The sequence below is a fragment of the Schistocerca serialis genome, chromosome 1, assembly GCF_023864345.2.
Source record: "Schistocerca serialis cubense isolate TAMUIC-IGC-003099 chromosome 1, iqSchSeri2.2, whole genome shotgun sequence".
Lineage (NCBI taxonomy): Eukaryota > Metazoa > Arthropoda > Insecta > Orthoptera > Acrididae > Schistocerca > Schistocerca serialis.
This window is the reverse complement of record NC_064638.1, coordinates 1,003,313,534-1,003,329,295: the sequence shown is the minus strand read 5'-3', so window position 1 is coordinate 1,003,329,295 and position 15,762 is coordinate 1,003,313,534.

Sequence of the window (15,762 nt, the reverse complement as noted above, 5' to 3'; positions counted from 1 at the left end):
TAATTCATTTCTTTGCTTTAAACAAGTGTTATATCATCCAATACAATAAGATTCGCTGACCTAAGCTTAAGTTAATGAAATACGTGCAATTTAAAACTTGCTCTTCTACCTTCTTTCCAGCTGCATGAACCTCACTCAAAATAAATATGAACGAAGAGTAAAGCAGTTCGAGTTTAACGTTTCGGCGCATTCAAATGATATGACTTACGGAGGCCAAAGACAGCTTAAATTATGTTGTTTGTAAAGGGATTTAAGACTCGTTTGTCCTGCTGCTGAGTCTTACTCGGTACATTAAATGAGAAAACACGATGAGAAAACACGCATAAACATTCACACACACAAAGAACACTGACACTGCTAACCATCAAGCAAAATTCTACTGACGGAAGCCGAAGAAACTTCAGAAAGGAATCAACGAATGTTCTTCATAGCCCTGAAAGCAGCTATTCCAATAGAGACCGTGAAGATCAAATAATACAGATATGTATAAGCAGACGGAAACGATAAATGAAAATTTGTACCAAAGCCTTGATCGCTGGAACTATATAATTCCATTTGATTAAAATAATATTTATAACACAAAGCACAAAGGAATTTAAGGATTACCCTTCTTTATCAGTGAATGTAAATGGCAGAAACCTTAATATAAATACTATAAAGTGCGTACCCGGTAATGTTTCACAACAGTTTTCAGAATGTGAATTTATCTGTTCAGTGTGTAAGCCATCGCTTTATCTCGCCCGGTATTGATTGAACACGATCGATCCAAAAGGCCAGCGAATGTGAACAGAAAATGCAGATGGTGTAAGAGACCACAAAATCGAAAAACGGTACTGATAATTATCTGCGAGAAACTTAAACCATGTTTACGAAATAGTTTACATTATTATTCATATTAAAAGATAGTCTTATCATTTACTATATGATAATGCATGAAAGAGGATTTTAATCTACAATAGGAAACTGTTTGCCCCACCGGCGTGTGCTGAATAATCATTTTTCAGTGGTCCTCGTTCCAAATGATTTTGCCTTTTTATTACTATATGATGACATTGGCAGCTCCGGACTAAAAAACGTTAGCGATATAGGCCTTCTAAACTTTAGTAGCACTCTGTGTTATCACATGGCTACGGAAAAAACTGTTACTTGCAACAGCGTATCCCTGATTTAGCTTTGTAACACATTTAGAAACTTAAATTATTGACGCTTAGCTACTATCTTGTTACATATCGTTTAATTCCACGTCCAGCTCTCAAGCAAATAATCAAAATATATAACGCCGTTGCAAATTATACATCAGTGCGTATGCTGTCTGTCTTTCAGAAGGTTGGTGCTGCCGCCCAGCGACGGTTGTATCAGTTACTGCAAGGCTTTGCAGGCGTGCGATGCCTCTGTTACGGAACGTGTCATTTCTGTACCAGAAACAAGCCCTTTTTACAGGTGTCTTTTTGATTGTGGTTATCTCGATGTTTACATTAATTACAACAGTTATTGTACTGAACATTTCTGCACTAAGCACAATTTTCTTCTATTTTCAGTCGGAACATTTAATAACAACTGTAACACTTTAGAAAAGAATCATGATGGAAATATACCCAACAGAATTTAGAAGCGAGTGAGTAAAGTTATCAAAAGGATGTGTGTAAGTACCGAACATACTAATAACGATGAGGATTTAAGAGAAGGACAAACTAGTAAAGCTTAGTGAGAAGCGACATCATTTAATCAAGTGAATCAAGAAGGGAATCTAGTTTCTAAATCCTAATTTTCTTAACCCAGTTTATAAAGAGGTCTAGAGATACAGCCTCTAATGCTAAAAACCCTTTACACGTATCTGAGGAATACTCTGTAAAATGGTGCGACCGTTTTATGACGTGAAGTTGCAATCAAAATCACTAAGGAAATTGTTGAGACAGAGGAAGAAGAAGAAAAGCAAATACTCGCTTACCTGCATTATGCTGACCAATTCTACGGAAACATCAGTAGACTTCTACAGAAGTATGATATCCAGTGTATTTCACTCCCATCAACAAACATAAATTATTTTCTTTGTGACGCTAAAGACGTCATAGGTCCATGTGAGCGCGTCATGTCTTATGTGGGATAGACTGTAAAAAAAGTCGAGGTGAGATGCAAACAATATCAACGACATAGTTAACTAAAACTTTCAAGCAAATACGTTGTTCTCGAGTACTGCCACGAGTATAATCAGGGAACGAGCTATAACAAAACCAGTGTCATTCTTATTAACATTACTAAGGAGTCTTTCGAAATAATGCTGTAGGAAAATCTAATAAAGAGGGACGGAGATTTTTTATATTTAAGCAAGGCTTGGGAACAAGCATTCACAAAGGTTCAAATGGCTCTGAGCACTATGGGACTTAACATCTATTGTCATCAGTCCCCTAGATCTTAGAACTACTTAAACCTAACTAACCTAAGGACATCACACAACACCCAGCCATCACGAGGCAGAGAAAATCCCCGACCCCGCCGGGAATCGAACCCGGGAACCCGGGCGTGGGAAGCGAGAACGCTACCGCACGACCGCGAGAAGCAAGCATTCACTTTTATTAGATTTCACGGGGCATCTCATCCACCAGAACTGGAAAACGCCGAGAGAATGTGCGTTTCATGGAATAATAGAGCAGGCATCGAAAAACAAATGGGTTAAAACGAGCGTCAAAGGGCGTTGCGCTTGCTGGGAGTCGAACTGAGCTATAAATATCGGCACGATACTAATAATACTTCACAGTTATGCAGTAGTCCAAGCTGCGAGTAAGCGCAACAATACAGACCGCAACACCTGAACAGGACGACGGGTGCAAGACTAATCACATTTATATGAAAGAGTGCTTTTGAGACTCAGGACCGTAACGAAAGACACAGTAAACAATTTATAGGGAGAAAGTTCTCTTTTTTCCATTAACATAAATGCAGATACGTCTTTATGTGTTCAGCAGAACACGTCAAGAGAAGAACCAAAAGTTTAGACACTATATTTGAGTTTACGCTTGCTGTCCTTGCTGATTTTCTGTCTTCCTCTGCTAATACGTCACAACGAAACGTCTGTGATAATTTATCTGCAACAAAAAAATACAACAATGAAAGAAAATGATATAGCCACGAAGTTAGTGTTAATCTCCATTGTAGTAGACTGACAACTAGCATTTTCCCGTAGAGGAATCACGTTGAACCTCAACTGCAAACCCATGGAACAATCTGCAAGCGACTCAAAGTCATTTACCGAAAGTATGTGGTGGTTCGGCATACATTTCATAACACCGGAACATCGAAAGCGTGGTAATATCGAGTAGGAAAAATTGTGAAATACAGTATTAACTAAATTTGGCCAATATTAACTATATCTTTGTAGTTCATTACACTACAAAGGCCAAGAGAGAGAAGTACTAGTCCAGAACTACGTACAACTACGTATAATTACTTCATGAAGTATTAATGAGAAGCACGGCATAAAAAATGAAGGCAAGTAAGACAGACTTTCAGTAGCTAGTGAAGGAGTGATTACTTGGATTGGTTTCTTGTACATCCTCCGATAATTATTAAAATGTACTTACTAACAAAACATGAAATAAAGCTGTTTTCAATATTTACAAGTAGAAAAGAGCGGGTGTCACTTTGCTACAGTATACTGTTTGCGGTTATACTGAAAACTATCGACCGCCATGGCTTCACATGGATAGGACAAAGTACTGGATGGTTTAAAATTACAGTTCAGCTACTCACAGAGGTCCAAAGGGATCTCTAATTATCGCATGGCAACGAAACTTGATAGGTATTCGTATTCACATGGGAAAAATTAGTTCCAATTTTGGCCACCATGTGCAAATCGGCGTTATGAATGCAAGAAAAATGTCTAGAAATATCTACACATGTAGTTGATTAGGAACGAGATGAGAGCAGAAAGTTCAGTAAAGTGAGAAAAGTGTATGTTGATTTTATTATTAGCCACCACTTACACAATTTGTTCAATACAGGCAGCAGAGATATCGATGATGTGCTGTACAGTGCCAGATTTGCACCTGGTGGCCAAAATTGGAACTAATTTTTTCCAGTCTAAATTGGATTCACATTAACACATTATCATATCTGCCAAGTTTAGCTGGTACATGATAATTACAGCCGGCGTTAGACCACAGTGAGCAGCTGTGCTTTGACAGTAACCACCCAGTATTTACGGCTGGACAACTGGTCTGGTGTAGCAGTAATAAGCAAAGAGATAGGATACCAGAGTGAAGAAGATTGAACAACGCTGCGCCATGTTTCGGCCACTAGGTGCAAATCTGGCGCTGTACAGCATCCAGTGAGCGGCCGTCCCTTCCAGAGTCACATTCTCGCCGTAGGGTCCCTGTATCACTGCGTCGCCAAGTGCCCCGTGTCACCACTGTTGCCGGCCGGAGTGACCGAGCGATTCTAGGCGCTACAGTCTGGAACCGCGCGACCGCTACTGGCTTAAACCTAACTAACCTTTGGACATCACACACATCCATGCTCGAGGCAGGATTCGAACCAGCTACCGTAGCGGTCACGCAGTTCCAGACTGAAGCGCCTAGAACCGCTCGGTCACATATGTCGGCTGTCGATGAGAATTTCACTCTGTTTTGTTATTATATAGGGTGGCCAGCCCCGTGATCTAACAAGCTGAACTACAGTGTTGACAATAATAACATCGTTTGGCTCAAAACACCACTTTGTCGATTTGTGTATCCCTGAACTTCCCCAGCAATCCTATTGGTGAAAGAGAATCTATCATTTAACTTGGAAAAATAACCACATGTCGTTCCTGGTGAAGCTTCACACCGTTGAGAGGTGAAGTTAAAAGCAGACTGACAAATTTCGTTGATCCGACAGGCATTCGACCCTGCGGCCTCTCGGTTTGCAGTTGCACGCTTTAGCGCTAGGTCACCAGACCGATAATAATCGCTACCTCGTTAAGCGTCCGCTCTGCTTGACCGACCGCAGGCAATACCAGCATGGCGAGAATAAGTCGTGCCCTATACGAATACTTAGAATATTCACCAGAAACAGTAAAACTAGTTCCACAATAGCTACAGTAATTCTGTGTACATCTTTGAACTCGCAGTAAATGGACGATTCGAGGAAAATATTCTCACCACGTATGTACGTAATACAAATATTAGCAATGTTATTAATGTTTATACGTAAAGCGTTGTAACAAAAGTATTCGCAATGTCACACATCTTTTATAGACAAATTACATGCTAACTGAAAGAGAATGAAGTTAACTGTAAGATGAGCTTATGTAAGGTAATTTTGGAAAAGGGGAATTTATTATAATCAAGAATATTGTATTATAACGATCATGTGCAAAAGCAGACGTTCTCCACAGTTACACAAAATGGTTAACCTCTGCAGGAATTGTTTATGCTATTGTCTTTAATTATGATGTGCTTTAGTAGGAAAATTTTGTAATACAATATTACAAGAGCGCCTCTTGACTGAAGTAGTAGCGCAGAAGGATGAAGAAATAAGTTTTTAAATTGGCTAAGCTATTGCAGTTCTGACTTGTAACGTAAAAATGGTTCCCATATCTAAAATAAATAACTTAGCTATGTATGAAATTAATATGTGTAATAATGGGATGAAAATAAATTGTAAAGGTGTATCTTGTTTGTTTAATAATGCCACGTAACTAACAGGAATCAGCTGTCCTTAGACGCAGCTAGGGATCAACAAATATTGATTTAATCTCAAGCAAGATTTAGTGAACACTCAACTCACTTATAAGAACACGGAGCGAACTGGCTCCAGCTGGAATATGTATATACAGAAACTCCTAGAACGTTGATTGTCGATACATCTAGAAGGTACTAGAACTGAATATTCAAATTAAAATTCACAAAGATCGTATTTGTCAAACAAGACGCTTTACGTGACAGCCCAGCACTTGATCCGCAGCTCAATACTGACACTTGGTTCTTTGTCTTTATGTGGGACATTGCTCCCTCAAGAGAACAGCATCTCGATGTTACGTCGTCCTAGTCCGGGAAAGGGTTGTCAGTCCTGCATACTTCAGCTTTCAATGGCTGGTACCCGCTTTGGTGGGCGACTTCTTGCAACTTATGTCGATGTTTATAAACTTCGTCGTCTTTTAGCTTGTTGACGCGTACTGGAGCCACGAATGTATCCTGAGGCAATGGATTCCTACAAGGCTTCATTCAAAGGATGTTGAGCGTATCTTTAATCATTTGTCGTCTGATGTGGGGATTGAAAACTTCGATATCATATGTCGCGTCAGATAACTGTCGTACGATCCCGTATGATCCAAAGTGACGTCTGAGGAGCTTCTCGGACAGACCAGTCTTCCGAAAAGGAGTGGAGGTCCAGACGTTGTCGGCAGACTGGAACAGAGCAGGGAGACGACTCGCATCACACCTTTAGAAGTTCTTTTCATAAGCCTGCCGCTTGCGAAGTCCAGCTAACTGCCGAAATTCCTCAGCCCAGGTTAATAAAAACTTGGTCAAATCCAGACCACTCGACTAGTTATTAAAACGTAGGGCTAAATTTGTATGGGGCAAATCTCAATAAGAGTCGAGAGTTTGGTGCACTCTTTTAACAGGCTGTGGAGTGGGATGACTGACCCAAGGAAAAAACGACTCAGTTCAAGAACAATCATGGTCACTTATTTAATAAATCTATACTGCAAAATATATGAAGGAATTTCCTTTTTTAATTAAAAAATAGCAATCAACTTACTGAGGCAATTAAAACAACAGAAGGTATTATTCCAAAACACTTACTTTGAGTTTCTATTCTTTTCCTTCACACTAATTGAACCAGATGGACGTATCTTCTTTTCAATATCATCACGTTACGTCAACACTGAAGTTAACTGATTTGACAAATTAAAAAAAAATTAACATCAAGAACTTGGAATTAAATAACTTGGTAGAAGCATCAACAAATTACAGTTTTAGTATCTTAAAACCTTCGAATTAAATGATTTGCCAAAAGAATTATTCAAACATGAAATATCAAAATCTGATGTTAATATAATCATGTAGTGCTTAAATCAGCTGGTTAAATTATACCAAGCTCAGTACGAAGCAAGAGTAACTTTGCCGACAGGACACATGCTGACACTCGAGGTACAATGGCTGAGGCTGCGCTCCAAAGCAAGCTAACAACTGCCTGGGTCAGATAGGGCATTACAGAAATCTATAACAAACAAAACTAAAATTAGATGATACAGTTACTGGTCGAATAATGCACACACTAATATACAACCAGAAAGAAACGCTAGGATAGAGTTGCATGGTAGTAAAAGAAGCTTGGCTCGACTGCGCAAAGGCGAATTCTAACAGTAGATTTATTTGGCACTTCTCAATACCAAATACGTAAAATTTCTGTAAGTACTACTAAAAATAAAAGTTTGGTTTGCTTTTAATTCCTTCAGTAAAACTCATAGATTATTTTATAACATTCCAGGCTATTGCGAGCTTTAATAGCCGCTTTAAACGTTCCACAAACAGCGCTAAGTTTATAATAACAGCTTGTGAGAAATTTCAGGAAGCCGCTACTGCTGGGAAATAGGCTAGAATAATTTGGCCTACAAATTAATGAACTTCATAGCAAAATAAATAGTAAAGAGCAGGAAGAACTCCTGACGATGCTTACAATTAAAGCGGCACTACACTCACACCATGAGTTCACGATGTGACAAGCATACGGAGAGCTTGGTCACTGTGAATACTTAAGGTACCGTACCTTACACAATCATTCATGTAGGATGCTCGAAAGAGAATTACACGAAATTTGAAATTATCAAGGACTGCTCACTATAATGCGTCACCCACAACCCTTATCGCTGTACCAATCGAAATAGTAGGAAATCTTGTGAGCTCACTCGGAAGTTTCACTGCTAGTTGATTTTAACCCTAGGCTTAAGCTAAGATAACGCTTTCCATTTTTTCCTTTTTTTGGGGAGCATCTGGAAACAAATCGAACTTTCTGTTACAGCCCAAATATAAATAACACTTCAAAGCAATTTCTAAAAAATCGTGGTAGGATGCTTTGTTGCCAGATTGTGCGCAAATTAACAATCACAAGCACTCATCTAAAACAGAAAAGTCACCCTGTACTACTAAAAGGCACCAAAAGTCCGCAATGTAAAGCAGAGTCTCAAACTGCTCATCAAATGCGTAATAACAGGAACTGGCAAGGAACAGTAACTAATGCATGGTCCAAGTTGTCTCTTACCTGCTTGCTTCCCAAAACGTAGGTTGCCAGAGATGAATAGTGCTCGACTTGTAGTTTGCATTCAACTTATACTGGCTGGTCAAAACACAGTCCTTCCCCAACAGGAACACAATAGTTTAAAACCACCGACTCATTGGTATTACTTCCACATCACACTGCAGTTTCTATCAGCCCTTGCTGTTCAGAGCAATCTCCCTCAATTGACACACGGAGGCTCTCTGATCCTGCTCCCAAGCCATACTATGACAAAGTTGCACACATGACCATGCAATCGAGAGGTCGAAGCGAGCCGCACGGCTCAATTTTCCTTCGATATCCTGAGAAAAACTCTGATGACTCGCCCTGTACTTCATCTGTATGATGAAAAAGGACTTTCGAGTTACCTATAGGAGCTAGCGAGTATGAGGCTGGTGCTGTTGTGGTACAAATTTCAGATGGGAAAGGAAAGTTGATCGCATATGCTTCCAGGACACTTACAGAAGCCGAGAGAAACTACTCAACGACTAAACTGGAGCATCTCGCCGTTAATTGGGCGACCTGAAAATCCACATCTTGTCAAATTTTACTTGTTGTTCACATACCGCTGCTTAGCGATCCCCTCCAAGCATAAAAATACATTAGCCAAGGGTGGTGTAACCACTTGTTTGGGTCTTGGCCATTATCTCCAGGGAACAATGCAGGATGACTTACATGATGTCAGACCATTGGCGTCAGTTTTGTTATTTGCTCTTCTTCAGTCTCTGACAGACTCCATTCAGTAGAGAATGGCTCAAACTCTGGTTTCTCGCCATATAAACGAGGGTACTGTTGTTGCCTCATAGGGATCATGGTGTCATCAAGGATGTGTGTGATCACAAGTTCAGGTACCCAGGGTCTCCATCAGAATAGTGTCACATAGCTAACAAAAATCATGTCCCTTAGACATACCTAGGCGTTTAACTAACAGTGGTTTAAACTCAAACAAAGGTTTATTGAAACTTAACTCACACATACAAGAGCATGGCGTGACATGACTCTGGTTGGCACAATACACAGTATACTGGGTGAAGCGAAATTCACGCACTCGGACTTGGCAGCGCGACTCCTCACATGCCAGAAAAAAAAAAAAAGTCTCTCACAAAATTTCGTCCGGCGAATAGATCCGGCAGAAAAAGGATGTTAAAGAATGGCAATCTAGCAACGCGGTAAACACATGTATGGTAACTACCTCTGTCAGCGCATATAAGTCGTGCTGTGCAATTTGTAGAGTTTTGGATTAGCATGCAGGAGGTCGATGGTTCGATCTCCGTTGAACTATTTGGTTTTTTATTTGGTAAATGTAGTACAGGTGGTACGGTATCTGACATCTTAATCGTGAAAAGCGATTGCAGCTTGTCCTCTAGAAAACATTTGCACTACTATAATCGTAGAAATGGGAGGTTGGTCAGCTTTGAAAGAGGCCTTTTCCACATCGTGCGCATGGATTTATTCGCACCACCTCATTTACTAGGTGAAAAAACTTGTTTTCTTTGTACCCTCCTCCAATGGTCCCATAGATAAATAGAAACTATAATTCTTGCTGGTCGGGGTGGCCGAGCGGTTCTAGGCGCTGCAGTATGGAACCGCGTGTCCGCTACGGTCGCAGGTTCGAATTCTGCCTCAGGTATGGATGTATGTGATATCTTTGGGTTGGTTAAGTTTAAGTAGTTCTAAGTTCTAGGGGACTGATGACTTCAGAAGTTAAGTCCCATGTGCTCAGAGCCATTTGAATTTGAACTATTATTCTTGCCTCGTTCAGGTCCACTACATTTCGTTAGGGCTTTAGGTTACCAGTAGGACCAGCAAAGTGCTTTGCGAATAATGTCCAAACTCGATTACTGTTTGTATGTGTTATCACCAGGGTCTTACTAGTTATACCTTGCAGCGTTGAGTCTGGTAACCGCCTGCTGTTTAGTACGTATCTCAGTGCATTATTATTATTATTTTATTGTTATTATTAGTATTATTACTGTTATTGTTATTATTATTATTATTATTCTATCAATGGGATTGTGGATACATCACATCTATTACCGTTAGGGAAACAGTGCAATTCAAAACCGAACATTTCACAACTAGTGGTGTCGGGAGGAATCATGCAGAACAATGTCTGTCAGAGGGCTAACGCGCGTTAGATGGAACAGCACACAGGACAGACGGTCTGTTTATACTGTATGCGCTATCCAACAGACAGGGACTAGTTGCGACCGGAGTAATGCGCCCGTGACAGACTCCAATGTACATGCGTACACGTATCGGATTTTCGCACTGTAAACCTATAAACCAATGTAGCAGACGTATGGCATACGCAAACGATGAATATGTGGATATGCTTTTGTTCCTTGGTGCATCTGATGACCGGGATGTTGTTGCCGCTCGTGAATATGCTGCTAGATATCCTCGTCAATGCCATCCAGAAAAAATGTGTTTCGTTGTTTGGAGCTGCACGTTCGGGAGTCAGTTTCACTCCTTCCACCGTCGCGTGACAGAGGTCATCGACGGGCTCGCCGTACTCCAGCTATTGAGGAAGCTATTCTAGCTGCGTGTTTCGTAACGCACGGTCGTTAACGTACTGCACGAGCATGGGCTGTACCCTTATCATTATGCTTTTACGCAACACCTACGTCCTGCAGATCGCCATCAGCGGTCGCAATTCTGTGGGTGGTTCCAACAACAACAGGAAGTCAACGATGACTTCGTGAACACCGTAATATAGTCGGATGAAGCAGCATTCACACTTGAGGGTGTCTTCAATATGCACAATGCATTGGTGTGAAGTTAACCCGCACGTCACCCGCGACCGTGGATATCAAGTTCGCTTTGGTATCAACGTTTGGGCCGGAATATTGGGCGACAGGTGTTTGGGCCCCTACAAGTTGCCTGACTGGTTGACTACACGATGGTATCATGCATTCCTCTCAAACTATCTGCCTAATGCACTGGAAGATGTTCCACTACATGTTGGGCAGAGGATATTGTTCCAACATGGTGGTGCACCTCCACACTCTGGAATTAGTGTGCGACAGTATTTGGACAGAATATTTCCAGGGAAATAGCTCAGACCTGGAGGTCCAGTTCCAATGGTTCAAATGGCTCTAAGCACTATGGGACTTAACATTTGAGGTCATCAGTCTCATAGACTTAGAACTACCTAAACCTAACTACCCTAAGGACATCACACACATCCATGCCCGAGGCAGGATTCGAACCTATGACTGTAGTAGCAGCGTGGTTCCGGACTGAAGAGCCTACAACCGCTCGGGCACAGAGGCCGGCGGAGGTCCAGTTGTATGACCAGTGCGTTCATCTGACTTAAATCCTCTGGATTTATTCCCGTGGGGACACCTGAAGGAGAAAGTGTACCCTACTCCGCCGACAGATGTGGAAGAATTGGTAGCTCGTTTTTATGCTGCTCTGGTTAGTGTGGATGCATCTTTACTGCGAAGGATCCAGAGCTGTATGATCTGGCGGTTTCCACAATGTTTGGACGTGCAGGGAGGTCGCTTTGAACATCTGTTGTTCAGAGGGCAATGTGTTCTGTTGTGAAGGTCACGCGGTCATTAATATAGACATTATTATTGTCACTGGTTGCTAATTTGCGACATCTCAGCGCTCATATTACATGTAGTTTAAATGACAAGTAGATGTTATGTTATTTTACTGTGCTATCATCTTCAGCATTTCGAAATTGACATTATTTTTGTAGTTATTGTGTCCTATGACAGGTCATTTGTTTCAACTGCCCGTTTCTTATCTGTCTAACCACGTATTTGTTACGTTCAGCGATACAAAGTGTTGCAAATTTAGGATACATGTGACCTGAGAAATGGTGTATATTACAGTATGAAATGTCAGAATGAAATTAGCAAATAAAAAAATGCGTCCTAACCAAGGATCGAACCCTTTACCCCCTGCACCAACTGTAGAGGACAAATATGTGGGGACAGAGGTAGTTACCATACATGTGGTTACAGTGTTGCCAGAATGCTGCTCTTTAACGTCCTTTTTCTGCTGGATGTACTCGACGGACGAAATTCTGTGACAGACATTTTTTTTATAACTGGCATGTGAGGAGTCGCGCTGCGAAGCCTGAGTGCGCAAATTTCGCTTCATCCTGTATATGTAGATATAGAAACTTCTAGAACACAGGTTCTCGATACATCTAGAAGGCAAAAATTGTAAATAAGGTCAAATGTTGGTCCAGAAGTTAAAATATTGACGTAACTACAACGCGACAGTAGTGAGGAAGGACTGAGCTGAGCACGTTTAGTGGTCTTTTGTCGATGTCCTTCGTCTGGGTAAGAGTTTGTGCGGCCCGTGAAATGCCTGTGATAATGTGGTGTGCAGGTAGAGCGACCTTAGTCATGTGAGTAAAACAGTTTGCTGTCTTAGAAATGCTTCTTCATTGTATGTTAGTATGCCCAGTTGCTTTTTTTATTTTCAGAAACATTCAATAGACTTCAGTTAATTGAGTAAATGTAGGGAATTTGCTTAGATTAATGCCGCTGGCACAAATTAAATTTTGACTATGTGTGCTCTACTCGCTATAATTACACTTCTATAGCAAATCATATTTAATTATTATGTCCATTACCAGCCTTCGTAAGGCCACCATTCCATGTAACTTGTTTTCTTGTCTTTGAAGGAGGAGGAGGAGATTACTGTTTAACGTCCCGTCGACAACGAGGTCATTAGAGACGGAGCGCAAGCTCGGGGTAAGGGAAGGATGGGGAAGGAAATCGGCCGTGCCCTTTCAAAGGACCCATCCCGGCATTTGCCTGAAGCGATTTAGGGAAATCACGGAAAACCTAAATCAGGATGGCCGGAGACGGGATTGAACCGTCGTCCTCCCGAATGCGAGTCCAGTGTGCTAACCACTGCGCCACCTCGCTCGGTTTGTCTTTGAAAAACTGACATTGAACGTAATTCTGGAATCAGAGTACCACCTTGTCCTACGGACTAGTCCCACTTAATCTATTCTATATTTCACATTTATTTCGATTTTCAATCTATTCACTGACTGTTCTACAGGCTGCCCTGTTATTATTCAAAGAATTTCTGAAGACACTATGCAACAGCGTACAACTAACTAATTAAATGGTTGTGTGCTTTCTCACCAGTTGTTACGGAGCGGTAAATTGGTTTATCTGATAATTAAGTTAATTTAATTTTGTTTGCTATAAACCAGTTGTGACGTTGCAGTTGGTTATGTTTTGTAAGAAAATGAAGCATCAATAATGTACATGATGTTACAAGTAGATGATATTCAGCCACTACTTCCTCTTCTTCGTTTGAGATTTGTACCTCCGTAACTATTCCTTACATACTTCTTCTGCAGAACACTGTGACAGTTAGGTTATGACGAATTGTCTCATCTCATACACGTTTTACACTAAACGACATACTAATATTTTTTATGTGACATGCATCTTTATCTTCCTTGTGACGCTCTGTTTCCTGAAGTATCGGCAAAAGGTATTGATCCATCACTTCCCACAATGATATCAGTAGCTAACAGATAGAGGCTAAAGTGACCTAGCAAAAGCCGCGCGGGATTAGCCGAGAGGTCTAGGGCGCTGCCTTCATGGAATGTGCGGCTGGTCCCGGCGGAGGTTCGAGTCCTCCCTCGGGCATGGATGTGTGTGTGTTTGTCCTTAGGATAATTTAGGTTAAGTAGTGTGTAAGCTTAGGGACTGACGATCTTAGCAGTTAAGTCCCATAAGATTTCAAACACATTTGAACATTTTGACCTAGCAAAGGGAAAGGGAAGATTACTGTTCTGACGAAGATAACATTTATTTTTTTATTAATAATTGACCCTTCCTCTTGCAGCTCCATCGTAAAAAGACCATCAGCATGTTACGTATCATCAGAATAGTTAATGTGCCCTTGGACAGTCGGTTAATACATTGTAGGATAGAAGGTAGAGCCAGAGCTCTGGAAGACCTAGCACTGAATAAAGACTGGTGAAGTAAGAGCACTATACATAACTCTTGAGAAACTAGCTTTAGCCATAAATGTGTGGTTACGAAACCGAGATACATTCATGCTTGATGGTGGTTCTCTTCGAAAGGTAACAGTTGGTTCCTAGTGCCTGGGTGAAGGAACTAAAGAAAGAATTACCATGTATCGAATCCCCATAAAGAAACTGTAACCAATCCTCAGTGAAAAATACGAAAATTTACTGTAACTCACAAGCAATAGATGTAGTTAAATTCCGTAAAATTTGACAAACTTCTACTTAAAAAAATAAAAAAATCGTGTTGAGTGATTCCGAAACTGTGATGAAATTTTAATTTATCCTTTGTTTCACCGTGCCAGCTGCTCATTCATTTTTATGTTGACCAGTTTCTATTAATATTTAATCATTTTAAGATCTAACAATGAAACAAAGGAAAAGAACTAAGTGTGCAATTTTCATTACTTTAAATAGGCATTAAAGTGTTACAGATAACTACTGAAATTACTTTTATAGCTGTAATAACTATCTCTAGTGCTTTTCTATAATTGTAAAGTAATAGAAAGTAAGGAATAAATCTTCCGCAGTTACACATGGTATGAGGGCAGTATGAGAGATCCATACCTTATCTTCCTAGTTGGAGAGTACCCACAGTTTACTGTTTGATATGCTGTTACTGATTAATTACGTAAATGGCGCCGGCCAGAGTGGCCGAGCGGTTCTAGGCACTACAGTCTGGAACAGCGCGACCGCTACGGTCGCAGGTTCGAATCCTGCCTCGGGCATGGATGTGTCTGATGTCCTTAGGTTAGTTAGGTTTAAATAGTTCTGAGTTCTAGGGGACTGATGACGTCAGCAGTTAAGTCCCATAGTGCTCAGGGCCATTTGAAACATTTGAACGTAAATGGCCGTTACTAAAATTGTGAATAAAATAAATAAATAAAAGAAATTAAAACTAAAAAGCAGAAGACCACTCGTTCTTGGGTGGCGAGTAGTAGTATATAAGACGGTCACTGACCAGAAGCAACTCAGTATCTTTCTGAGGTACTCCCTCCTGGGCAGCATCGGTGATAGCATTACACAAATCTAAACCCTTTCCATTCTTCATATTTGCATATCTTCTTGCTACATAAATTGTTAATTGAAGCATTTCCGTTTCCTAATTAGTTTTAAATTTGCAAGTATTTAAAGTTCTAAGATTGTCAAAACTTCGTGGAAATAATAAGATTATGAATGTGTGCAATTTAATATTGTGGAAACACAATCCTTCTTAGTCAATAGCTGGTACACCATTTGAAAATGACAGTAAATTAAATAAACAAAATAAAATATTCACTTGTGTCCCATGATTTCCTGTGTCTGTTTTTTTCCTAATGGAAGGAGCGCTGTGCGGGCAGAAAAGTGATGCAGCGAGATATTTTAGGGCATCGTACTGGTGTTGGTCGGTGGACTAGCAACCCAGGACAAAAACAACCACAAGAGAGGCATGTCCACAGGAGTTGTGGATTTGGGATTCTTCATTGTTAGTGTAGGTTCATATGAAT